The sequence below is a fragment of the Anas platyrhynchos genome, chromosome 2, assembly GCF_047663525.1.
Source record: "Anas platyrhynchos isolate ZD024472 breed Pekin duck chromosome 2, IASCAAS_PekinDuck_T2T, whole genome shotgun sequence".
Taxonomy (NCBI): domain Eukaryota; kingdom Metazoa; phylum Chordata; class Aves; order Anseriformes; family Anatidae; genus Anas; species Anas platyrhynchos.
In genome coordinates this window covers 153245449-153271430 of record NC_092588.1, presented here as the reverse complement: position 1 = coordinate 153271430, position 25982 = coordinate 153245449, and the positions used below count along the sequence as shown (strand labels likewise).

Sequence of the window (25982 nt, the reverse complement as noted above, 5' to 3'; positions counted from 1 at the left end):
AAACAGTGAGATAATAGAAATCACATTTAACTGCCAATGAAGAAGAGAAAAGCCCAGCAGTTCTTATCTCAGTTTTATTAGTCCCTGTGCGATGCTGTTAGCTTTTACTGTTGTTGATACACCCAGTGTCCATTCCCATAATTTGTGCTGCATTACTTATCACCTGGAGGGGAACGTGAGAAGAATCTAGGTGTGTCTGAGGCACAGAAATTAAAGCAATGGGAGAGAGAGAACATCATAGCACAAAAGTTCTTCCTTTTCATTAGAGCTAGACTAAAATGAAGCTAGTGGTGTGCCTACATGGAAGGCACGGTCCCTCACACTTGACTTTGGGTATAAATCTAGTCTATATATGTGCTTTCCATCCTATGAACAAAAAACGTCTCTATTATAATCTTCACAGATAACCTCCTAATACTCACCTACACTCCAAATTCCTGACCTATCAAGAAAATCATAGCGTTGTATTGCAGCACTCTTTCCAGGCAAGAATTCTCCAAGGTCCTGCCTTCAACATGTACTGTGAAATACATCAAAAATCCTCCAGAAAGCACTGAATGCACTACCCCAGAGTCAGAAGCCATTGGTATACCTTTGGAAGAGTGCTAAATAGTCCTCCTGAGAAATGGGACTTGTTAGGTTGGGCACAGCACCTGACTAACCTGTCCTTGGATTCCAGCTGGATCCCAAAGACTGTCCAGTTGTTGAATTGCCCTGCATATATCAAGCCATGCCATTCTGGTCCAAGGTAAAAATCAACCAGGTGAACATGGGCAGGCAGAAAGAAAGGGACAAATACACATGAAACTGCAAGATGAGAGTCTTCTGTCACTGCAGAGTCACAAGTACCATAAGGGGAACTGGAATAAATTTGAGCCCTCACATAACAAAATCCATCAAACCCACAACATCAGAGTGATCAGCAGGATATTTAGAATAAAGATAATCCTGCCCATCTAAGACAGGGCTAGTACCTCTCCACAAGACTTCCTTCAGCCTCCACAGTAACAGGCTTAGTTCAAACAGCAATCTTGCTGATGATCTCCTGAGGTGTCCCAGCTGATGGACTCATTTCCATTTAGATGTCAGAGCAGCAAAGCATCTATGAACTTCATAATCTTGATCATCTTCAGCCCAGGGAGCCAGAGGCAATTGTGTTTCCATTCAAGCAAGAAAAACACTTGAAACACCAACATGGGTAGAAACACTTAACTCTTTAAAATCTCAGCCGATGGCAGCTGTCATGTTTCAAACATGATCATTCTGGTTTTAGGAACAATAGGTTGAAAGGTACAATTTTAAATTTAGGAACAACTGGAAGTGCTTAAACACTGAACCAGGCAACCTTCAACTTTGTACATATAGGACGTGGAAAAAAAAAAAGAAAGACAGTGAAGGAGTGCACTTGAAAGCCCTGGTCAACCCAAGAAGCTCCGTTATCCTCCCATGTCATGGAGGCCTTTCTACTTCCATAGCTCTCTACAGGCCATGTGCAACCCATCCAGTTCAGCTGGATTTTGAGACTTGATACCCCACAGCAGTGCCAAGGATTCAGCCCTGGCATAGCATCCTGGGGAATTTTTCCAGACATGGCTGTCCGAGGAAGTCCTAGAAGCCTGAAGAACCAATCTGTACAGCATCTACATGCGTATTTTTGGTACCAAATAAAAGGTCTGATTTGCACATAGGTAGAGCTGTCTCAGCTCTCATTAGAGTTCGAGGTCTTCATTGCGGGGCACTCACATGGCTGATTTCCATCTCCAAGTTTACAGTTTTGGCCGTTCAGTTTTAGAAGTTGCAGTTAAGTGGGTTGCATCAGCACAAGGCTGCTTTGCCAGCCTTATCGCAGCATCTCTTCTATTCTACCACTACAGCTGGGCCAGAGAGCAACTTGTCATTTAGCGTTGTGCCTAGGCATTTTGAGCAGTTACCTCCAGGTTAGCAGGAGTGTACCAGCTTCGTATTGATCACTTGTCAAATATCATGCACATGGATCTGAGGCTGGTTAAGAACCATTTCCTCTAAAAGTCAATATTTATTCATTAACAACCTTTTAGCTGGTTAATTGAAAGTGACAGGATGCATTTTGCCTAACAGATTGCATTTTACTGAGTAATTTCTAATTTACAGTAAATATGATTGAAAATAAAAGTTCATTCCTGCTATCAGTTTAAAAATGGTTTGTGCTTCCAACAATTGTACCATAGGGAGCTGCTCGGCACTGATTTATTTGTGCGTGCGTGTGTGTGTGCATGTTTTCTGAATTGCAGTAACTTAGCCGAGTTTGTCTCTTAATTCTGGGTATCAGAGCAAAGGGACCTTGTGGTGAAGGTGACGGCAAATTGTGTTAAAGAGTGATTATTCTGCTATTTCACCTTCTGGCTCTTTTTTAAGCAGGATTAGATTTTTTTTTCCCTCTCCCTCCCTCTGGCATCTCTTACACATTTAAAAACCTAAGCACCTAGGGGTTAATATGCTCCAGATAATAGTATAACAGAGATTTAAAAAACAAGTCAGACACAGAGAACTTTGAACAACACTACTTGCATTGTGGAAATACTTATAAATGGGCACAGAAAGGAATAATAGGTGCAAAGAGATTTTATTGCCTCAGTAACAAAAGCACTCAGCTGGTTAGCATGCCTTCCCCTCGGCTCCTCTCACTCTTACAGGTGAAGAGCACTATCCCTTTTGCTTGAAGTGTGTATTGCAGAGCAGATGAGAGCTTGAGGCCTCCCAGACTGTGTTCCCAGCTCAGCCAGGGTGTGGGAGATGCTCTGAAGGTAGCCCCAGGAGCTCCTTTGTATTGTGGTCCAGCAAGGTTATGTCCAGCACTCTTCATTTCCAAATAAAATAGTAAGTATGACTGTCTCTTCCACCCGTCTTGTAAACTTATCCACAGTTCTCAATGTCCAGTGGGTTATATTTTGTTCATGTATCAAGGAAAAAGAAAGTATCCAGAGCTCAAACTGAGGAAACAAGCCCGCAGACAGGACAGGCATCAGATGAGAGGCCCGCTTGCTCCCCTGCCCAATTCACACAGAGGGGCAGGCAAGGTGCAGCCCCTCTGCCCTAATTTCGGTTCCCAAAAGTCAGACATCAGAGACTTGCTCATCCTCAGCCTCTGTTATAGCCAGTGGTGAGATGGGAAGTGATCTCATCCTAAAATAAGCATCCAAGAGAGGTCAGAAGAACTGCCCTCTGGAAAGGGACACTTTTCTCACTGACAAAATGTGAAAGGATCCTGCAGAGATTGTTCCCCTGAATTAAAAAGGAAATGTGCAATCACTGACTTTAAACTTAAGGACCTCTAAACTTCTCCACTGAAAGCATATCTAAATCAGATTAAATGACTCCTACTTTTAATTGATCAGTTATCCCACTGAAATCCTTTTAAACCTGCCTATAAATTTTTCGGCAGCTCCCATATGGGGCTGAGCTGCAGCAGAAGATGCTGTCCCCAGCTGATCGAGTGGGCAGATGTACTTCTGCCTACAGGTAGTTGGCAGATCAGTGCAATGAGAAGATTACACTTCTCACTGAGATATTCCTCAGAGCCAGAGCCACGCTTTTGATCTCTGTAGGAATGGATAACGAACTATGAGGATAATCCCTGCACAACATTTAAGTACCAAACAGAATTGTTTTCCCGTTTAATTAATAACTGCTTTGTAGGGTGGAAGGAAGGTGTAATGTGATTACAGTAGCCTTAGCATATCATCAGAGACTGCTTAGGAATTGCTTTTTGACAACTTTACCCAAGCTAAGACAGCAAGCATGGACACACCGGGGAGCACGAGGGGTTAGCCTTCACAGGGCACCCTGTCCTCCATTTTCAGGGCAAGTTCCCTTTCTTCTAAGGGAGAGAGCCAGAGGGGGAAGGTTGTGCCACACACACCACAGGAGCATTTTCCCCATCTATACTCATACCCATATTCCCACCATGTGAGCATTAATGTCAAGAATGTACCATAACTAATACTTCCTATCTCTCAGTCCTAAAACAGGGTAACATTTATTAAACAGAATTTCTTCTTTCTTCACCCAGTTTCTATAAGGTTTCACCAGAAAACTCTGTGACTTTATGGTAGATTTGTCAATAAGGGAAACTTTAAAATCCAAGATAATTTTTTAAACCAATGCTTCATTTCCTCAATTATTTTGTAATAATAATAATAATAATAATAATAATAATAATAATAATAATAATAATAATAATAATAATAATAATAATAATAATAATAATAATAATTGATGAAGTACCAGCACACCGTATTGTCAGCACAACTCTCCCAGGACATCCAACCACAGGTAGGAATTTTTCAGTAGTGCTTATCCAAAAATTGCTGTGAAAGGTGTCCCCTCCAAGCAGCAAGGGACGGATGTCAGCTTTTGGGGATGAAAATGAGCATCTTAGCATTGTGTGAAACCTGGAGGTGGGCAACAAAATCCATCCCCCATCCTGGGCATCCTACCCTCTCTATTGAACCCCTAGTTTCAGACACTAACCAATAAAATATTGGGTCAGTAATAAGGATAAATATGTCTGCCCTATAACCAAGTTATCAGTAGTTTTCCATGGCTTTTGCTCCAATAATGAGAGGTCCTATTTCAACGTTTTGCTTCCTGAAAATCCCCCTGAAATCCTGGTAATGCTCACAGTACAAGGTCCCACATGGACTAATAACCTCGCTGAAGGACACTGGCGGCTTAAATACCTCATCTAGAATCTTTTACGGATCGGGAGACAAGAAATGCCATCCTTCCTGCATGACATTATGGGGAGGGGAGCAGTATGTTAAAACAGCACGTTGGACTCAGCGGAGAGTAGCATCACTGCCAAGTATCACAGCTCAGCCTGGAGACAGACCTCTTTTGTTTTAAATCTCTCTGGCTACACTTCCTCTGGGATGATGCAATCCTCAAAGCAAATTAACATACACAGGAATCTCCAGTGCACGGGAATATGTCATAAGAAATAACTATTTTTAATGGTGTTCTACCAGGGCTATGACAGAGTCAGCGAGTCAGCTGAATACAGAGATGCTTCTCCCCTGCAGTACATTCAGCGGTGCCAGAAACCCAAAACTCATGAACAGTCTTGAGTCTTTGTTGTTCTTTAAGTGCCCTCGACATGGAACTGGAAATAGAAAGAGCATTAAAAAAATAAAAATAAAAACAAACAAATAGGGATGTTCTGATTGCAGGCAAATCTGAGCTGAAGGTTACTGTTATTTTTCCCCTGCTTATATTGCTCCTGTTGCACATTTATAGCACGATAAGGACTTATCTCCATGGCCTTTAAAGAGGTTTGAAGAAGTGAGGGTTTGTTCTTGGAAATCCCTGCCTCTCCTCTCTCCCGTTGCTACAGAAGAGACACAGAAAATCCTCTATTTAGGGCTCTAGCTTGGGACTCAGGAGACCAGAGTTCAGTTCTCACTCTGCTGCAGATGTCCTGGGTCGCTTTGGGGAAGTCTTTTTGCTGGCTCTTTAAAGCTGATTTCAACAGGAGAGTCTCTCTGAAGCTTCAAGAATGCCTCAGTTGCTCATCTCCAAATGCCTTCAGCTTTCTCTGGCTGCAAAAATTATAATTACATCACAGTGGGAAGAAGAAAAACACAACCAACATTAGATATTACAGCGCTCAACAGAAATCTCAGCGGTCAGGTGAGAAGCAACCCCAATGGGGATGCTAGTGGCTGACGCAGACTTTGAAAGCATCAGCATGAAGAAAACAGTAAATGTGAGCTGTCAGCTTGTGAGAGGCAGTTTATGCCTCTGGTTTGTGTCTAACAGACTCTCTCCAGAGTTTCCTTAAACAGGACGAACTGCTTCCCCAGCAAGCAGCTAAAACGGCTGGTTTTCCTTCTGATATTGATTACTCTCTCTAGAGCTAGGAGAGGAGTCATCATATCCAAAGGAAATTAGATGGAGGTGGGAAAGTGTTGTCAACAGAGCTGTAAGAAATTAGGAAAAACTGCCTGGGGAAACAAGCTGACTTGTACTTCTTCTTAGAAAGGTCATCAGGATTAGGAGTCTTGGGAGAACTTCATTAAAGTCAGGAGAAAAAAAAAAAAAATTGCAAGTGGGGAAATTAATTTAGGCAGCGAGAAATTAAACGTACACAGAAAGAGACATTGAAGTCGGTCGGGAAGGCGCCAAGAGGGAGATGCTGGTACAATTCACCCTGGATGCAGGGGTGAGAGAAGTGAGGGGCAGGGAAGGTCCCTGTTATGTTGAACAACGGGGTGCACACCTCGCTGCAAACCTTCCCTACAGCTCAGACCACGTGTGCATTGCTGAGTTGGACACCAAGGCTCAAGGCCAGCCATAAACCAATTTTTCTAAGATGTGAATTAGTATCTGTGGAGGACAATTCTCTTCCAGAGTGGGGTGACACGAGGTTGCTGTGCATAAGGAAGCAGAGCTGCAGCAGGTTGGTCAGGGTATGAGTGTGATAAAGTGCACCTCACCGATGAGCAGACACTAAAATCCCCTCTGTGCCCTGGGGAATCAGGCTGGTGAAGGTATAAAAATTCATCTTGGGAAAGAACTACATTGAACAATGTGACAGAGGGTTGTTTAAAAGGCAGAAAGACCAAAGGAATGCTGTCTGACTTACTTTGCTTCATCAAACTACTGAAAAAAGTATAGAGGATAGAGTCATCAGGGCTAGAAATAGAGTCATCTAGGTTGGAAAAGATCTTCATGACACCTCGCAGCCCAGAGCAGGGTCTTGAAAGTGATCCTTGCACATCCAAGCCAAGTGTCTTACACATAATATGGCTTAGCTGACAGGAGTCAGTATCCACGTATCCCTTTCTAATTTTCTAGCATCCTTACCTCGAGAAACTCACCCTCCTGAAGTCGCACAGATGGGTGCCTGTTCTGGGAAGAGCTCACTTTTGAAAGATGGGTGTTTTCGGAGTGGAAATTTCTTTGGAAGATTCCCACTTAGATCAAATCATAACAAAAGTGGAGAAGAAGCTGCATTTTTGAAGTGTAGATCCACATTGTGCCTTCAAAGGGAACCCCTGAAGATGCATCTTTCTCCTGGGTTTTCACTGCACAGAGTGAGGCAGCACTGAAGCCTTGAATCAATGCCCCACTGCGCGTTATTAAGGCCCCGTTTCAGCTGGATTTCAGCTTTGCTGCCTAAACCTATGGCAGCTTCATTATCCTAGGTGGAACTTAAAGCAGTGAAAAATGTAAGAATAGAAAATGACCTGCTCCTGAGTCTTTGAATCACTCCTGATCATTTTCTTATAGGACTATCGGTTATAAATAGAGTTTCCATACTAGGAAACAACAGAGGCCTCTTTTCTCTAAGAAGGGCAGAAGAAAACCTTCTGCTGATCCCAGGGCAGGAGCAGACTGGTACAGGGTGACTGACACCAGCCGAGCTGCGAGCCATGGCCCTGTGATGCTCTAAGAAAAGGCACAGGTCCCCTCTTTTTCTCTTTGTGATTTCTAGCACTACCTAAAAAAAAAAGAGTTTGACGCTAGAGAGGTGTGAGACAGCACGTCAGGATGGAGGCTAATTTAGGACAATTTGGGTCTGTTTTCTGCATATTCAGAAAAAAAAAAAAAATATATATATATATTTTTAAATGTGTATATATAAAAATATATATATTTTTAAATGTTTTTTAAATATATATTTTTTTTTAAAGGAGAGGGGCTGATCCTGGCCTGTTACAGGCAGCTGTGGAAAATTGAAAGCACTGGACTCTCAGTGCTCTCAGTGCCCTTTGCACCACTTGTCAGGACCAAAGAGCTCTGCCACCTTCAGTTTCTAGACTCAAGCAGCCAGGAATGAGTAGTGCAAGGTTGGCACAACCAGTTAAAGGTCTCTCCTTGCATCCCAGGCATGAAGGCTTCTCCTTCAAAAGAGATGCCAGCTCTGCCTGGAAAACTCAATTACTTTCTCGAGTGCTTTTTGTATATCTTCACCACCCATGGAAGTGCAAAATGATGCCCTGAGCATGCATGGCTAGGGGAAGGCACCAAAACCCTCTCCCTCCAGGGCTCAGGTTTGGCATCATTTTTTGGACCTGTCCCACATTCTCCAGCCATCCACTGCCTCTGCCCAGGGACAGGCACAGGATACGTGCCAGGCAGCTCCTCTGTGCTCATAGCAGCTTGCAGCTCTGATCCAGGGGATTCAAAAGGGGCAGGGGGCTCTGCCCTACATTTTGCAGGGCACCCAAGCAGTGCAGCTGTGGGGGGAGCACGGTTCTTTGCCAGCTCCTCCTTGCAAAGCTGCTGCATGCAGCAGGGGTGATTACAGAGACAAAAATGCAGGTACCTTTGTTTGAAAAAGAGAACAAATAAGCAAAAATGTTTGCAAAAGAGACATTTGTCATGAAAGAGGAACATAATTAACGGCCCTTCATGTGGCACTAAATATGGAGAGTAAATGAGCGCCCTCTGATCTCCAGGCTTTTATGTTTATTTCTCTATTTTGCTCTTGCTGGGGGACAAGAGCAGCTTTTCCCAACGAGAAGGCCCTCTCACAATAGCAGGTAATTAGTCAAGGGGCCCGAAGGGATCGAATCTTGTCAAGGGAAACTCATTTATACAGTCAGGTGATGAAGCCACATGATTGCAGCCGAGCGCCGCAGTGGCCCATTGAGACACAACGGCACGCTTGTCACATGCCCTCCACCAAGCTGGGAAATTGCTATTTTCAGACATCCCCCTTCCCCCAAAAAGGAGCCAGAAAGTGCAGCAAATAGGTTTGTGTACCCAAGCATGCATGCATGGAGTGGGATGGGGGGACCAGACCCTGTGTGGAGAGGGAACAGGTTTGTGCAGCCAAGCTCCCCGTGATGCCTCGCAGAGCAATGACCATAACACATCTCGCCTTAAGAGCCCTTTCCCTGGGAAGATTGCTGGCCTGTTTATAAATATTGCCTATAACGAAGCCTCACACTACCCCATGTGAGCTATCCGAGCGCTATAATTAGGGCTGTGATGAATCCACATTGTTATGGATGTGCCGGACACCAAATATCAGGCCTTAAATTTCCGAGGATGCCAAATGCAAGCGTGGCAGATCAGACACTCTATCCCATTTGTTGAAAACAAATGTCTTATTTACGTTGCCCTGGTTGTAATCTCTATCCCCAAGCTGCTGTTATTAACTAACATGAGTTTTCTCGGATAGCTGAGCAAGAGACAAAGATCATCAGGGAGGCAGGAGTGTCGCGGGAGAGGCAGGATTAGGAGCATACTTTACTCAGACAATTATTTTCAAAGCCTGTGGATGTTTAGGCCTTTATTATCTCCCCAAGAGCAGCACGGTTTCCCTCTGCCTCTAAACACTGAGGTATAGGACCAGCTGCTTTTGCAGCACGATTCCCCGTACGCCGAAAACACAGCCTGTTCTCACCTGCTGGAGCCAGGAGGATATTCTGCAGTGCCCAGTGCTGATATAACGCTCGTCATCCCCTGGTGGCCCACCTGGCCCTTCTCCACCACTTCTGAGACCACCCTCCAGTCCAGGTCCACCCAGCACCAGCCCACTCCTCAGCCCCGCTCTCCAGCAGCCAAGCCCAGCCCTGGAGGGCTCTCTCTGGGGAAGAGCAAGGACCCCGAGCCACATCCACGAAGTCTGGATGAAGGCAGCCCAAGCTCAGTGCTCCCAAAGCACCGTGGAGGTGTTGAACTCAAGCCAACAACTGGTGGTACAGACCAAAGTCAGAAAAGTCGGAAGCATTAGCACGGCTTGAAGCTGCCCACAGGTCCGAGCATCATTTCACAGCCTGGGGCAGAAATCAGGGTGGTTTTGAGCATTTTCTACAGCCACCCTGAGCTTTTACCTGCTGGCATTGGGAGCCAAATCTTCAGCATCAAAAGGGGAGTGAGAACTCGTGCGGCAGGCACCTTCCCACTGCGTGCCGAGGAGACGTTCCTCTGAGGTAATTTAAAACTCAGGGCTGATTATTCATTGCTTTGGGAACCATCCCAATTAAAACGGTCTGTCTGAAGCTAAGCTTTGAGCTTAAAGCCTTTCCATCTGGGGCCACGGCGTGAGCTCTTCCTTGCAAACACTGGTCCCTGCGAAGCGTTCCTGGCTGGGGAAAAGTACCGCTAAGTACAGTCAGAAAGATGGAGAAAGCCAGGGCTGAACTTGCCTGTGCCTTTGTGCCTGCAAAACGTCTAACTGCATGCATAAGCACCTTGTTTGCGCAGGCAAATGTGGTTTTAGCATGCACAGCCAGGCTCTGTGAAGTAATTTTACAGTCAGTACGTACGTGCCAACCTCTGAAAATTTGTCCTCAAACATCCTTTGGATTCCAGAGTTTATCCGTGCAGGAGTCAAAGCGACTCCTGTGTTTGTGCTTGCCGTGAAGTGCCTCCTCGGCTGAAATGAGGCAGGACCAAATTTTGTCCTTCCCTTTTCCTTTGGCTGGCTTTGGGGAGTGGGCTCTGGGGTGAAACGCCGCTCCAGCACACATTCAGATGTAGCCCGGCTGCTTCCTGGAGCTGAGTTTGAGCCCTGCTCACCAGTCTGGGGCTCTGCCGCTGGCCCAGGGGTGCAGGTATTTGGGAGAGATGTGCAGATCTGTAGGGGATGGTGAGGAACTCATACAGGGGCACTGGGGAACGGTGGGTCAGGCCGAGGCTTTTTCCATTGCTCATTTTTAAAATCCCTTGTCATGCACAAGCACACCCCCGCTGCAATAATAAGGCCCCAGAGGCCAAGAGAGGCCAGGGGTATTTAGGTTAAATTTACAGAGTGTTTTCATAAAGTCTTTACTTGTGTCCTTTATGATCTCCCTGCTCTTTCCCATAACCTTCCTCCCTCGGTCACCATCTTCCACCCTGAGAGGTCACTGGAGAGGTTTGGGGGGTCTGTAGGATGCTTTTCTTCATCTCCCCTCCTGCTTTCCCAACTTCTTCGAAGAGCCAGAGACAGAAAGCACCAAATTCAGTTCAAGCTGCCCTCACATCAATATTGTTGAGCCAAAGGAGGCTGGTGGGCAGCAAAAGCCCAGACCTTGGGGCCAGCTTGTGGTTGTTGTCACGTACCCCACTGACTTCTGTGCAAGCAGACCGTGGTCTTCATCATAAGGCACAAATGTGCTTTCTTCTACGGTAAATACGTAAATAAATAAATAAAAGAAGAAGAAAAAGATCTTTGTGTGGGTGTATATTGATGATTGGTTATAGATGCTGAGACGCTGGTTTGATCTCTCACCAAGCACCTCTCCTGGGATGGGCCCATCCTAAAATTCACACCACCCTGAACTTACTCCCCGCTGCGAACCACATTTTCCGTAACTCTTCTTGGATCAACCACCCAATTTGCAGCAAATGATCCGATTCTGCAGAAAACCAGCACGCTTTTCTCCTCCTTCCCTTGAAGATCATGCAGCCCGTGTTCAGCCTGCGGCTGGTGGGAGTTTTCGCGTTTAAAAATACACGTCCCCATCCTCTCTCACATACATGCATGGCTTGCACATGACGATCGTTTATTAAAACTCCTCACTCGGAGGCGAGCGGCTGCTGCAGACGGATTGTTGCAGGAGAGCTGGCGACGGAGGAGGTGAGCGCATCCCCACACCATCGCCGGAGGTGTCTCTGCCAAGCCGTGCCCGGCAGGTGGGCTTTCTCTCAGACCTGGCCCCTTATTTCTTGGAGCTGCCGTGAGAGAAACCTCACTGGGGCCACATCTTGGTCCTTATGTTCTTCCTCCCAGCTGCCCTCTTGTTTGCTCGTGTTATTCTGCCTCTTAGTTAATGATGAGCTCTGATGTGGTTAAACACTGACACAGCCAGCGAGACTGACTACAGTGATATATTTTTATTATTTCTTTTGTGCAGCACTTCATTTACCGTGGTTCATATTATATCAGGAATCTGTTTAAAACACGCTCTGGGGTCTCTTCTTCCTATTCACTGCATCCCATTAATGCATCCTGAAAGGGATTCTCACATATACACACTTTCTGTGCTTGCTATTTTCTGCCCTTTCTTCCCTTCACCAATCTGCATCTCTCCATCCTGCCGGGGGATTAGGGCCATTGTTGCTATTTAAAACAGCTTCCCTTTGGTCTGTGCTCTGAAGGCTGGACGCTGGCCCGTCACTTTCCCACCTGCTTGGATAGTCTCTGCTTGGGACTGAAATCCCTCATTATGTCCTTGACTTCAATGACGCAGATCTGCCGGGGAATCAGGGCCGTACACAATGGGCAGCCGGTGTGGTCCTGCCTCTGCAAGTACCGAATCAGGGCAGCCTTTCAACTGATCCAGTTGGCCCACCGAAACCGAGAGGCGATGGCTTTGTGTCTACCATTGTATGGAGAGCGGGCCTGGCTTCTCCTCCGTCCTACAACATCAGGCCTGGGGCATGCAGGTACACACAGTTGCAGCTCCATCATCTGAGCCTCGTCTCCACATCCAGCTGGGCTCAGCTTCGTGCAAGGTCTGCAATGAGGTAAGGAAAGACCAATCAAGAGAAAAAATTAAGCCTTTATATATCAATATATATATTTATTTATACATATATACACATCATATATCTTATATATGGGGAGGAAACCAGCTTGCACACTCGTTTCCTGCACTGGCTGTAACTCCTCTCCCATCCTCCTCCCTCCAGCCTGAGCACAGGGCAGATGCAAATAGGGGCTGCCTCATCTTTATGCCACCTGAACATTAAGATGACAAGACGATCTCTGGCAGCAAGGCTAAAGCAGCTCTCCTTCCCTTTAGTGTAGCTGGGGCGGTTTAAGAGACAGATCTAGGTGCTTGGGTCCAGCCCATTATGTTCAATGGAGCTGCATCCATTTGCAGCCGTGCCGCGTTTGACTCCCGTAAAACACATCGACATGGGGAATAAATGAGTTTCTATAGGTCCTGGAGTTGTACACAAATGCACAATGATCTCAGATCCATCTGCTCCCCAAGGCCTGAAAGTAAAATCTGCTTCCAATCTTATGTTTTATGCTTATTGCTGTCATGCTGTTTATACACCCGAATGCTGCACATTCTCGTTTTGTTTAACATAAACAACAACTATGCACCGTCTGCTGAAACTTTGTCAACTGCCTTTTCCTTCTGTCTGGATAATGAAAAGACACAATCCAGCAAATGCATCTTATTCTAACTGTTTGCTTCCAGACGTAATACATCAAGCCCGAACATAAGAGGCGAGGGGAAAAAAATTAGATGGATTTCGTTTTGGTAGATGCAATTCGGCTTAGTTTCATGGAAGTCAGTACAACAGCAAGCAAGCAACAGCCAACAAACCATACCAGTGCTGTATCCTTCTAAATCCCATCCCAGAGCTTGCTGATATGCCATGCCAGGGTGGTCCACAATCAGCTTTATGCCTCACGGACAGTTGTTGTGTTCACTGGGACAATATTTGCTTTTAAGGTGTCTTCAAGAAAGACCTGTACATGGAACAGCCTTCCCACCTCTGCAGTGCTGGACTTTCCTTTGATACATAAAACTGTGGGCTGCATGGACCTTGTCCAGTATAGAAATAGAGGGTACTGTGAACCTTTTAGGTATTGGATGCTAAATATTTGAATGCTCATAGCTCTTGTGCCCTATGATGCATCCAGTCGACAGTGGCCAACACCTTTAGGGGAGATGAAGCTATTGCTCTTCTCAGGGTCTCCATTACATCCAAATGTGCCATGCACTGTGCTAGGCATTCTGCGCCTCCTAATTAGACTGAGCAGTGGTAATTCCCCTCTGAAAGTGAATTTTCTTCTAAATGAATGCTCTTATGCTCACAGCCAGGGTTTGAGAAGTGATGTGCAGAAACAACGCTATCTGGCTGTCATTTTCTCCTGGACACCAGAAATGCAAGGATGTCAGCCCTGTCCAAACAGCGTGTCATTGCTGTTCCCTCAGCAAAATGACATCCAGCTCCTCAGCTTAAGCTGCAGAGCTTATATGAAGAACAACAGAAAATACAGAGAAAGAGAGAAGAGAGAAAGGAGAGACATTGATAAACTGCTTTTAAACTCACTATGTGCATTACTGTTATAAAACATATGTATCATCTTAGCTTCTGTTGCGCTAACTGTGCCAAATTCAGGGGGGAAAAATACATAGAAAGCTCAGCAAAGCCCCATCCAAGAATACAGAATCTGAAAACTTCAGATTTCTCTCTTTTTTTTTTTTATTCTTTCTCAACTCACATAGCTGTGTAGTGGCAACAAAAATCAGTCGCCTAAAATTCTTTCCACCCTGAATTCACAAAGGGACATGGGTTTATGCAGGTCCCCTTCTCTACCCACAGCCTTCTTTCCTGTAGGATTTCCACTGAAGCTGCTCTCTACTACCAACCCTTGGGTCTCAGGTTCCCCCTGCTCCACCTGGCCAATTGCACTATGCTGTATTTGCAAGGCCCAGCACCCTTAGCCCAAAATTCAGAGCATCCCTCAGACCAGAGATGTCCACCCCAAGGACATAGGGATGCTCCCCAGCAACACGTCTCCACGGAGGAAGGGTAAGGGCCAACTTGGTGCCTCGCTGCTGCAGCATCCCCAGCACCACCCCTATGCAGGGTGTGGATTCCTGCACTGCACAAACCGTCTTTCTTTGGCTTACCGTAGCCTCCAGGCAGATTGCAGCAGAATTTACAACATCCTCATTGGGCAGAAAACAAACAGGAATGGGCTCTCATAATGTTTTGCAAATACAGAACGACTCAGGAGCGATGAAGAAAGCAAGAGCATGAAGAGTCACGGTAATGATAGTTACTGTTATTGATAACTACAAAATTACTGGAAAAAAAAATAAATAAAGCATTACACATAGCTCTTGTCTGAGCAGTTTGATCATTCCATTTCCATTTTTGAATAAAGAAAAGCTTGTTTTGCTATTACAGCTTCTGAAGCAATCCGAGCCATATGCAGGGATGCCACACAGAGAAAATAAAACACACACACATCCACCACCAGAGACAGCCCGACATTTTCCAAACCTAAAAAAAAAAAAAAAAAAGAACCGTGAGTTTATCCTGAATGTGGGCGAGTTCTCATTTCACTGAGACAACTTGCTGGAGAAGATGGCTAAATAATCAGCTGGGAAACTAAAGACACTAAAAATCACTTCACTGGAAGATTTCTGGGGCCTGGGATTTGACATAAAGCACAATTCATCCATGCAGTTTGCTGCTCAGGTGAGTGCACACCCCTGAATGAGCTCAGTTCACTGCACATCTCTACAAGCCACAAGTTTAAGGCAGGGTTGGACATTTTGATAGCAAGAACAGCAAGAGTAATAAAACAAGGAGTTAAAAAAGCCCCATCAGTTCAGCAGGGATGTAAAAACCCTTGGTGGGAGGGATGGGGAAAGACAAAGAAGACAAAACAAGGATTTTGTAGGCAAGTTTCTCTCTGAGTAAATTCTTCCATAACAGTAGCATTTTTAGTGTCTTCCTTGAAGCAGAAAGGAGCAATGGGGTGATAGAATGGGCATGAGGCAGGATTGTGGATCAATTGAAAATCCAGTTTTCTGCCTTCCACAAGAGAAGCATTTTCATCTCAAAAGAGACAAGAAATGTAGCTGGAAGCCAGGACCCCATCTCTCATTCCTTCCAATCTATTTCCAGGTAGGTGTAAGAGCTGGCCTTCATCTTGGCTAAATCCTGTCCCTGCTGAGGCCACCAGGGAAGCTCAGAGGTCCCCAAGATGTGGTGTTTGTTTGGGGCAGGGTGCCCAAAGGTCTCCTGCCGGAGGGCTGAGCAGCCAGCTAGCTTTGTAACCACGGGTGCTGAGCACACACATTCCCCGTGCTCAGCATCACCAGCTCTAAATCAGGCAACGGTGAGGTCAGTTCCTGAGAAGGCTGGAAAAGACAGAGCTGATATTATCACAAAAGCTCCTGTCGAGGGCTGTGTTTGCTGGCAGCAGCACAGTGGTGTTGCTCACGTCTGGAAGTGCCGGGAATGACAACATTTCTGCAACAAAAACCCAGCCCAAGCCAACACGCAGGAGCAAGAGAGGAGCTAGAGGTCTGGCAGCTGACCCACCTGGAGAAGACCTTAGCTTCTGGGTCCACTAAGGAGGGCATGGGCTGCTCTATCAAAATAATAATAATGATTTAAAAAATGGGGATTGATGCACTGATGCTCTGAGATATGATGCCCAGCTCATCCTTGCCCTGTTCTTGGTGCTGAGCAAGGGGCTGGCCAAGGTGGGTGTGGAGAAAGGATGGAAATTCACCTTGGGAGCCCTGCTGGAGCAAGCAGGTGTCTGTGATCCAGGGTGAACTGCTTGCTGAAAGCTCCCCTGAGCTTGTGGCATTTTGTCACCATGAATATTTAACTAGGCCATGGCCTGCCTGGCACTTCGCAAACACATTCCCACTGCCATGGGGCTGCCCGAAGCCTCCGCCAAGACAGAGGGGACATGGAAAGGGGTCCTCAGCCTCAGGCCAACACTTCCACTCCTAGTCCATCCTAAACTCTTGACCTGAACACTTGACTTGCTGGTTGGAGTTGTTGCAATTGGCACACTAATACCAGCTTTTCACATCCATCAGTAGGATTCACCCTTTTCAAACCAGGGTCTTCAGCAAGATGAATCTGTCCTTGTTCTCCCACCATCCCGAAATGCACCCAGCACCTCCCAGGGCAAATCTGGCACCAGGCTGAGCAAACAGGACACACTGCAGCCAGGAACACCGCATCTGCCATCACCACTTTGGTTGAATCCCATGCCCAAGTGCAGCCAGAAGCCAATATCTTGAAGACAGTAGGTTTGAGGACTCTGCTGAGACCTGAGCACTGCATAGGCTTCTGAGAATGGAAATTTTTTCCTGAGAATTTGCTGTGGGTGACCACAGCAAATCTGGCAGCTCAGGACAGATAGTTTGACTCCAGGTGACTGCAGCCACTCTCAGGGATCACCATCCCCCGACCAGCTCTAAAAAGTGGTACATCTCAGGCTGCTTTTTCTCTTTCTCCCGTCCCTTTTCTGTTATTAGAGATGAAGGGAAGCATCTCCTTCAGTGAAAAAAAAATATATTAAAAAATAGCCCTGATCTCTTTCTCTTGGGCTCACATCTTTCCCATGAGCGCATAAACCTCAATCATTCTGACATTTTCATTGATTCCAATGAAAGGACAAATTAAAAGCTGATCATTAATTCACAGGCTCCCTCTGCCCCTCTCCCACATAGGAACATCGGCTTATTTATGTCAAATATTCACTTTGTGCTCTGTCCTCAAATGTGCCATTTATGCCCCAGAAGAAAACCCTCTGCATCATGAGAGCTTATTTGGGAATTATCTGGACTGCAACAGACTCTTGCCCGCTGGAGGTCTCTCCTCAACCAACCCTTTCCCACCACTGCAGTCAGTTCCTAATTTTCTATGCTTTTAACCCCATCATGCCCCTTCATGCCAACTTGGCTCGGTTTTGAATTCTCAGCAGGCTTCCAAAGGAAGAAATCAGCCTTAGGATCCTTTGACACCAGCTTGCCTGCTGTAGCCCATTGAAATTTAATTTACTCTTCAGTGGATGAACCGCTGGCTTGCAACCACCCCGTGCAAATCAGCTTCTCTGCTGACATGCAACCACATTGCAACCAGCTCCAGTAAACGTGTCCTGCTTGTGCTCCAAACCTTCTTGCTGCCTGTAGCCTGACTGCTTCCCAAGGCTTTGCTTGGGAAAAATGCTGGAGTCAGGGAAAATCCTGCCTCTTTCAGCCCTGGGGGCTGAGTCTGCTTGCACATAGCCCCTCACACCCCACCAGCTCAGCACAGCATTCCCTGAGCTCTTCCACCCAAACTTCATCTGCCATGAGCTTAGCATCAGCTCCCCCCACCCCAGACCACGTAACTTCGGCTGTGGCTTTGCGTTTGCATTGGTTTTCCAGGCAGAAAATATGGTGTATGTTAAAGACCCCAGAGCTGTAGCAGGAGGAGGTCAAATGACTTAGACAAAGTCACAGAAGAGAAGCTAAGAGAGGCCGTGGTCCATCTGAGGCCTCCCAGCCCCATACATTAACTGCAGCCATCCTCGCCTTACATCTCATTTTATCCTCTAAATGCTGGAGGCTGTTTAGTGTCTCTTTTTTTTTTTTTCCTTTTTTTTTCTTTTCTTTTCTTTCTTTTTTTTTTTTTTTTTTTTTTTTCTGTTCAAATATTTTACTAGCTGCACTGAAAAAAGAGCTACAAACAGTGGGGGAGAATCTCTCGTGGCCAGAATACAATGAAGTGCATAAGTGCGAGGGATTGCTCTTTACAATGCTCGAATCAAAGATAAACATGAAAAGAGCCACATCCTCAGAGCATAAAACAGAGGAAGACACCATTCCCAAGGGGAGCGGTAATGCCTTTAACAAATAAACTACCTCAGAGGTCAGAGCAATGTGGGGAAGGATATTTTTTTTCATCCTGCGACCCACCTGAATTTCAAATCCTGGCAATTTGCTGGCAAACAGCTCTGGAGAACAGCACTGAGGTGCGGGATGTGCTGCTGACAGAGGCCCTCTTCCAGGGACACCGGAGGACTCCAAGGTCTCTAACTGAGGAAACTTCACAGCATCCCTACAAGCTGCCTGGAAGATCCGTAACGTGACATCAGGCCCATATCAGGCTGATGGATCACTTCTGGGCAGCCAGGAGCACAGAAGTGTTTTCCTTGTGTTTTCCAACCCGGAGCTGCCTTGCAGAGTTTCAGACCAAAATACCCCAGGGAAGCAGGCAGATTCCTTCCCAAATTCAGGAGCTGTGGTGGGTGCCTCCTGGGAGACCCTCCAAAGGGCAGGGGAAAGGCAGCATTTTCACTCGCTTTAGGAAACAGAGCATTTACAATATTCAAGACCCCTAAAACATGCAATCTCATGAAATTCAGAGGCACAGCGACAGGGACAGCCATTCCTAAATGACTATGGAAAGGCCAAAAATGAAGCCCCTGTAAGCTCCTCCAAGGAACCCCATTGCCCCAGGTGGATCTCCCTGCCCAGGACTGCCCCATTTGAAGCCCTACACAGAGCATCACCCATGAAAGCAGAGCAGTCCTGCTCACGAATCACTTCTACAAGCTCTTCACCTCCCCTGGGATCAGCACCAGTGTGACCCCCCAGGCCAGGGTCCAGCAGTGAAGAAGTGACCTTCAGCATGGTCACTGTGCACCAAAAGCATCAGGGCACGTTTGGAGCCCACCACCTTCGTGTTCAGCCACCAGAGCGAATTGTAGCTGTGTCTGGGGGAGATGGAGGGCTGCTGAATATTTATCAGGCTTTGAGGAAAGCTGCCCTTCCCCAGCAGTCCCATAGAAACAGAGTCAGGGCTCTGCCACTGCCGGCTGTAGATGTCAAATTATTCTACACTTACACCAAGTGTACAGCTCTGCAAAACTGCCCTGCAGCAGGGTCTACGCGCCCGGACTATTGGTAATTTTATTCAACACTGATAAAAAGATGCAGGAATCAGCCAGGCAGGGGAGGGACAGGGACGGACAAGTGCCCAGGACAGACCCTGGGACATGCTCAGCTGCTGCAGGCACAGCTGATGGTGGGGAGGAGGACATTTGGGGAGAGGAAAAAAGAAAGGAAAGATCAGAGAGGAAGCAAGCATGAGAAATAAAATGAGCAAAAAAGAAGCAGAGCACAGCTCCTTTCACTGGTATTCCCCTAGCACCCGCAGGCAGCCGAAAAGTTGGGGGGAAAAAAGCGGTGTTGTCTTTCAGCAACTAATCCTTTGAGGGAGCAAATCAAATTGATGTATTGCCCAGGGAAAATAGGAGCCCACCAGCAGCACCAGAGGAATTCGATCGTAGGAGGGCTAAGTGAAGAAAATGCTTTTATATTTTATTCAATTTGAAGACGTCTTTTCCAGAAAAAGGGGGGGATCCCATTGTTAAGTTACATCAGTGCCCTCCACGAGTCCCATGAAAGCCTTCTGTTGCCATCCACAAGCGTGGGAATGGGTCATTTGGGGCACGTCCCAGCCAAGGAGAGCTCCCCTTGCCAGATACCCACCAGACAGGGTTGGGTTCCCCACGGGACCCTTGTGCTTTATGTTTCAAGTCTGAGGACGCTCAGCCTGCACAGTTACCAAATAGTTATTCTGGCCAATTTATTGCCTTTTTGTGGAAATGGGACCTCTTTGTCTTGCTCCCTGAGCTGGAACAGCCTTTTCTGCTCCCATACCCAGTCACCTGGGCACTTTTTCTGAGCTCCAACCTTGCTTGTGCTACAGGTTACTGTTGGTATTTCCTCTGCTATGTGATGACTGAGTTGAATAATGCTCAGGTTTCACCAAGGTGTCTGACACAGTTACTCCAGTTAGCACAAGAAACACGCTGCTTTAAACAAGAATAAGAAAACACCTGCCTGCGTTCACCTGCCCCAAACCACAGCTCCTAAAACACAAGGCAGGCAGGAAAAGGTTAGCCTTAGCAGTTGCTGGCAGGCCTGAAAATCAGCTCTGTTTCCACCTGGTGCCAAGGAAAGCTGCTCCCAAACCTCTCTCCTGCAGTGCGGATGAGTAACAGAACAAAGCTGAACCTGCTCCAAAATGTGGCTACGGGGCCAAGGTCAAACGTGTGCTCAGGACAGGTAAAGGAGTGCTTTGCCGTCACTGGATTGGTAGGAGCCCATGGAAACAGCTGCAAAGGTGACCTCAGCCAGGCAACAGACCACTTGTCTCTTCCCTGTGCTTCTTGACCCTCAAGAGGCAGAAAGAAACACCAGTCAGACTGTATTTATGGCAAATTCACAGCTCTCGCTAGGTCTTGAGCAGCCCAACAGGACAAGCATCCGCAGCTCTTGCTTTTGACTACAACACAAAGCCATCATAGGTGAGACCAGCTCCTTGCACATCCCCTGGCTCGCTTTTCCTACAAGATCTCTGCCGAGTGTTTGCTCCCTAGGAGAACAAATTGTCCACAATTTCTGTGCGGATACACCCCACTGGGAGCAGGGAGCACTGGGACCGAGATTTGCAAACTCAGGCTTGAAATCCTTTTTTTTTTTTTTTTTTTCCATCATTTTTAGTGATGGCATCATTATTTGCAAAAAGTAGCGGGGAAACTGGGCCACAACACTCACACTCAGCCAGTGTCAAGGATGCCCAGCCTTACAGGCGAAGCAGCCCCCAGAAATGCAGCACACGGTTGCTGGGGGCCTCCCATTTGCACTGCTCGGGGTGGCCACGTTCCCCAGCAAGCACGGGGCTCGGAGAGAAGAAAGGCTTTTGCATGGTTCATGTGTCAGGCACGGCCCAGCAAGGTCAATCGGTTTTGCAGGGGGAGCCAACGGAGAGGGAAAACTGCAGCTGATCCCGAGGAAAGGGGGGGAAGGGGAGAAGGAATCCGGGGCCGTGCCAAGAGCTCTGCAAACAAACCTCGCTGCAGCCTCGCAGATGAAAGAGCAGCGCCCGGCGAGGGGGCTTCTGTTCCTAGGCATAAATCAGGAGCTGCTCAAACCAAACCAAGGACACCCCGCTGGCACGGGCAAGAGAAGAATCACCCCCTCCTGGTCCCGAACAACAGCCCTGGGCCCCCGAACACACTGCCCAGGTCCCCAACGGGAGCAGCTCACTCGGGTGGCAGTGTGGCCATGGAGCTGGGGGAGATGCAAGCCCCCAGTACTAGATGCAAGCCCTGTCCGGGTTTTGGGAGCCTTCGAGCTGCAGCCACCCATGGGAGGCACCTCCAGCCTTTGTTTCATCCTCCCAGCCTCGACAAAACCCCTTGGACACCCAGCATCATGCACGGGTGCCCAGGAAGGGAAAAAGGGCGGCTTTCCCGAAAGGAGACGAGCGGTGACAAAGACCGCGGCTCGCTGACAGCACGCTGAGCCACAAGCCACTTTTTACACCCTTTTTACAACAAATATTAGCTGGAGGGGGGCTGCGCTTTTCCCACTCTCCCGCCAGCACAGCCTCTCATTGTTTACTCTCCCCCAGCAGCCCAGGCGCTCTCGTTAATGTGCTGTGATTGAGCACTTCGGAGGGGACGGGTTTGGGGTTAGCTCCCGGCTCCCTTCGGAGAGCTGTTTACTCTTTAGTGATGCCTATGGCCCGCTGAAGACAGCGCTCCTCCACCCCTGCTGGGCCCATCTGCTTTGTCTGCCTGTTTTCCTGCTGCCACCGGCAGGCAGCTGGCCCGCGCGTTTCAGCGAGCGCTCACAAACCCCTGGAGGGGAAAATAAAATTAACCCGGTGAAGAAGGGGGCTGGGGAGGACGGGGAGGAAGGAGAGAGCAGGGTGGCTGGGGAACCTGCAAGGACAGGGCCCAGCTGACACCAGGATGCTGCTGGCACCTGGTGAGGGTTTGGCCAGGTTTTTTTGTCTCGTTTTGTGTGTTTTTACCTGGAGGAAACAGCGTGCAAGAAGGCTTCAGCTCTTCTTGGGTCCCAACATCCCTGCCTGATGGGAAGAGGGCTTCAGACCCCATTTCTTCTGGTCATTATGTTGTGCCATGGGTCTCCTCTGGTTGTCCTACCCCTGCACCGCTGTCACATCTGGCCCAGGCCACCTGCAGGCACCCATCCTTTCCCCAAAAAGAGCCCAGCACAAGAACACGGCCATCAGACCCCACAGTCAGAGCCAGGGGCTGGCCTGCTCCCCCCTGCTGTCACCCCAGCTGTGCCTCTGTCATTGTCCTGCCAAAATGCCGCGCTTGGCTGCAGCCACAGCTCCCTGGGAACCCACATGTGGTCTCAAGGCTCATGAAAAAAAGGTTTAAAGAGAGCCGTGACCACAGCCACAGCTGGCACAAGCCACAGGGCTGCATCCACAGGCACAGAGATTTCCTGATCAAAAATGGAAAGTCTTTGGAAACCTTTGGAAAATCTGGCTCTGCCCCCTCTCACAAACCAGACCCTTTGCAACTCAGGTGGAGGTGTCAGCAGAAAATAAAAATGAAAAGTGAGTAGAGGTCTGTCCGGGGAACCCCCTTCCCAAATTACAGCCATGTGCTGGGGGTAGGCAGGCTGATGCAAGCACGCACATGCATGCAAAAATTAATGTATTGCCTACACTTCATGTGCACACATACACCCTGCAGAAATCACCAAGGGGGGGTTCTTCACATGGTATTTCCTCTAAAGCCCCCAGGTCTGAGCACTGGGAGCAACCAGGAACCAGGGGGGTCTCTGGTTTGCCTTCATCCTGTCTCAGATCCGCAGGCATAAATGAGATCTGCGCTTCCCTTCCCGGCTAATGGGGAAAGTAAGTGGAACCAGAAGTTGGCCACAGTTGTCAAGCCGATATTATATGCTGGGAAACCGGCAAGTGTCACTAATCTCCAGGGAAGACTGAAAGTCCCCGTGCACACAAATACCTATGGAAAAATAGGTGTGTAGGATCGAGCATCCCCCGGGGGTCTCTGCTCCTGAGCCTGCTTGCTGGGTCTCCTGCTAAAGTATATTTTTTTCAGCTTCATGCCACCCACTAAGCCCATGCATCCCCTCTCCTTTGTGGCAAGGCAGCCGTGGCAGAGGGAGGGGGCTGTGTAGCACTCAGCAGGGCTCCAGATCATGCATGTGCACCATCGCCTGCTGATACCACAACCAAAAAACCTTTGCAAAATGTGAGCCCCTGTACCATGCTCCCTCCCCAGCATGAAGGGGTGAGTGATCAACATGGCCTGCCTGGCATGTTTGCCCCCGTATCCTCCTCTCCAGGTATGCACAGCTCCTGCTGGCATTAAAGGGAGATGCTCCGGTGCCTGCAGCAGAAAATAGATCCCCCTCACTGTCTGAGCTGTATTTACAACAATCAAAGTCTCCATAAATTACAGTTATCCAAATGTTCTGCTGGTCTGAATCCACTGGTGACACTTATTTTTCTTCCCCTCCTTTCCTTTCTCTTCTCTCCTTCCACGTACCAGGCTTTGCCAGCACTGGTCCCATGGAGCTGCCCATCAGAAAGAGCTGAAGGAGGAGAGGCTGAGGATATTCACTCCCCAGAGCCTTTGACAGCACAGAAAAGGAAGAAAATGCCACCTGCTACCTGATGGGGACAAATTTCCTACCTGGAAAATCTGGTTGCTAAACATCTGGCCTGACAGGCCTGAGAGATGGCTTCCAGCAGAGCTGGGGAAGGCAGCAGCGTGCATGCGCTGCACTGGAGCCCTTGGCCACAGCTCAGCAGCACCAGGCTGCCCACAGAGAGAGCAACAGCAGCAAACCCCCTGATTTATCCTAAATTTCTCATACTGTAATCCTCTGCAAACTCCCAGGGAGCTCAGCAGCACCTGTGTGTAGGGGAAAGAGGAAAAGCTCTTCCCCAGGTGAGAGCCATCCCAAAATGATGGGTGCATTGTGTGAGTCAGGACCTCCAGCTGCGTCATGGCAGCCTATGTTTTGCAACACAGCTGCATGCTCAGAAATTTATTACCTTGCATTATGAACTATTTCTTGTAAGCTGGAGGTTGTGAGGAGATGGTCTGGGAGAGGGGGAAGCTAACAGAGCAGCGCACATGGCCACAGACGCGAGACAGCACGAGGACCCCTGGGTGTTGGAGCTCAGCCTCCTGCCCCAATTTCTTCCTCTAAGGCACATCACAAAAAGAGACACAACCTCCGTCCATGCTTTGGATACAAGGGGACTGATCTGATTTTGCTTTTCTTTTTTTTTTTTCATGAAACTGAATGAGCTTTTTTAGCAGTCTGACAACAGAGGCTTGGCATTGTCACCATGAAGCATGAGAAAAACCATGAGCCAGGTTTGGAAATCATGAGATTGGCTTAAAAAGCAGAAGACTTTTTTTTTTTTTTTTCCCCTTATTATTCATGCATCTGTTTAGAAACAATACACATTCTTTGTGTTCAGCTCCAACCCTCTAAAATGTCAGGGACTCGGCTTTTAAGGAAATTTATCTTTTTCAGCCAGAAGGAATGAGAACTTACTTCTTTTCTCTTCTGCGATTCTTGTGTGGTTGCACGATACAGAGCTCTGGGTTTTGGGGTGGGGGAAGGAATAAAGACTTCCATGGGGCTCACTGTCAAATGACCGAGCTCCCTGCTCTCACCATGTGGCTGCACAAGCCAAGAGCATCCACGCTGCATGTAGGCACACGGGGAAATCAAGGCCTGCCTCCCTATTTGTCTACAGCATGCATTAAGTGAGGTTATCCCCCTGCACAAGGCAAATTTCTGACAAAATTTGTCAGACCTGAGCATCTGGACATGGGGGAACGTGGAGCCACAGTGGAGCCCATCAGCATCCCTGTGTGGAGATGGAATTGTCAGGCTTGAGGTCTGCATCTCACCAGTCTCAAAAAGGAGGTGCTAAAGCCTTCCTGTTGCTTTGATGTAAATGTCATGGCTGAGAGTCATCACAATGGGTCGTGCTATAAACAACCCCAACACGTTTCTCTGCCCAGGAGAAATCCCACTACAACTCTGGTGTTAGGCAGAGCCCATCCCCTGACACCAGCTAACACATACAAGCAGGACCAGAGTCAGGCCATTCATCAAAGAAGTGGGCAGTTTTCTCCAAGTCCTGCAGTAAAGAAATAAAAATAAGAAATAAAAAATGACCATTGGTTTGCATGAAAAAGAAAACATAAACTTCTTATGAAGCATCCAGCCATGGAAACGCGCTTATGTGGCTCCTGGGACCCCTTTCCTTTTGTCAGACTTCACATGAAAAGCCCTCTCGCTGCTTCCCCATGTCAGCATTAACTCCTCCAAAGCGATCAGCATCAAGGGTGGAAAGCAGAGCTGAAGGGAAGGGAGCAGCAGTCGGTGACTTACAAGTGTGCTCAGGATCCTGCCTCGTGAAAGGTAGCCAAACCCTGAAGGTTTTCTGCAGTTGTACCTGCACGGGTGTTTCTGCCTCTGATTATCCACTACACCGGTCTTCCAATAGCACTGGAATTGCAAAGCTAATTGCACTGTAAAAGTAACGGCCTATGAAATTTTTAATGGAGCAGATTGCACTTATATTTTTTTCCTCTGTGGTTCAATATACTTCGATATCTTTTTTCTCTCTCGCAGCTTTTCATTCAGGCTTACAGTGGATTTATACAATTGCTTTCCTCAGCGCTA

General features: G+C 47.5%; 1 long non-coding RNA gene across 1 annotated transcript; it reads right to left on the bottom strand.

Moving 5' to 3' along the window:
* Nucleotides 1–9249: 9249 nt before the first annotated feature.
* Nucleotides 9250–24136, bottom strand: LOC106019228 (uncharacterized). The gene is made up of 3 exons (XR_001193884.5): nt 23963–24136; nt 22297–22477; nt 9250–12434 (listed from the first exon to the last, which is right to left on the bottom strand). It is a non-coding gene; the product is annotated as an uncharacterized lncRNA (long non-coding RNA).
* Nucleotides 24137–25982: the final 1846 nt, after the last annotated feature.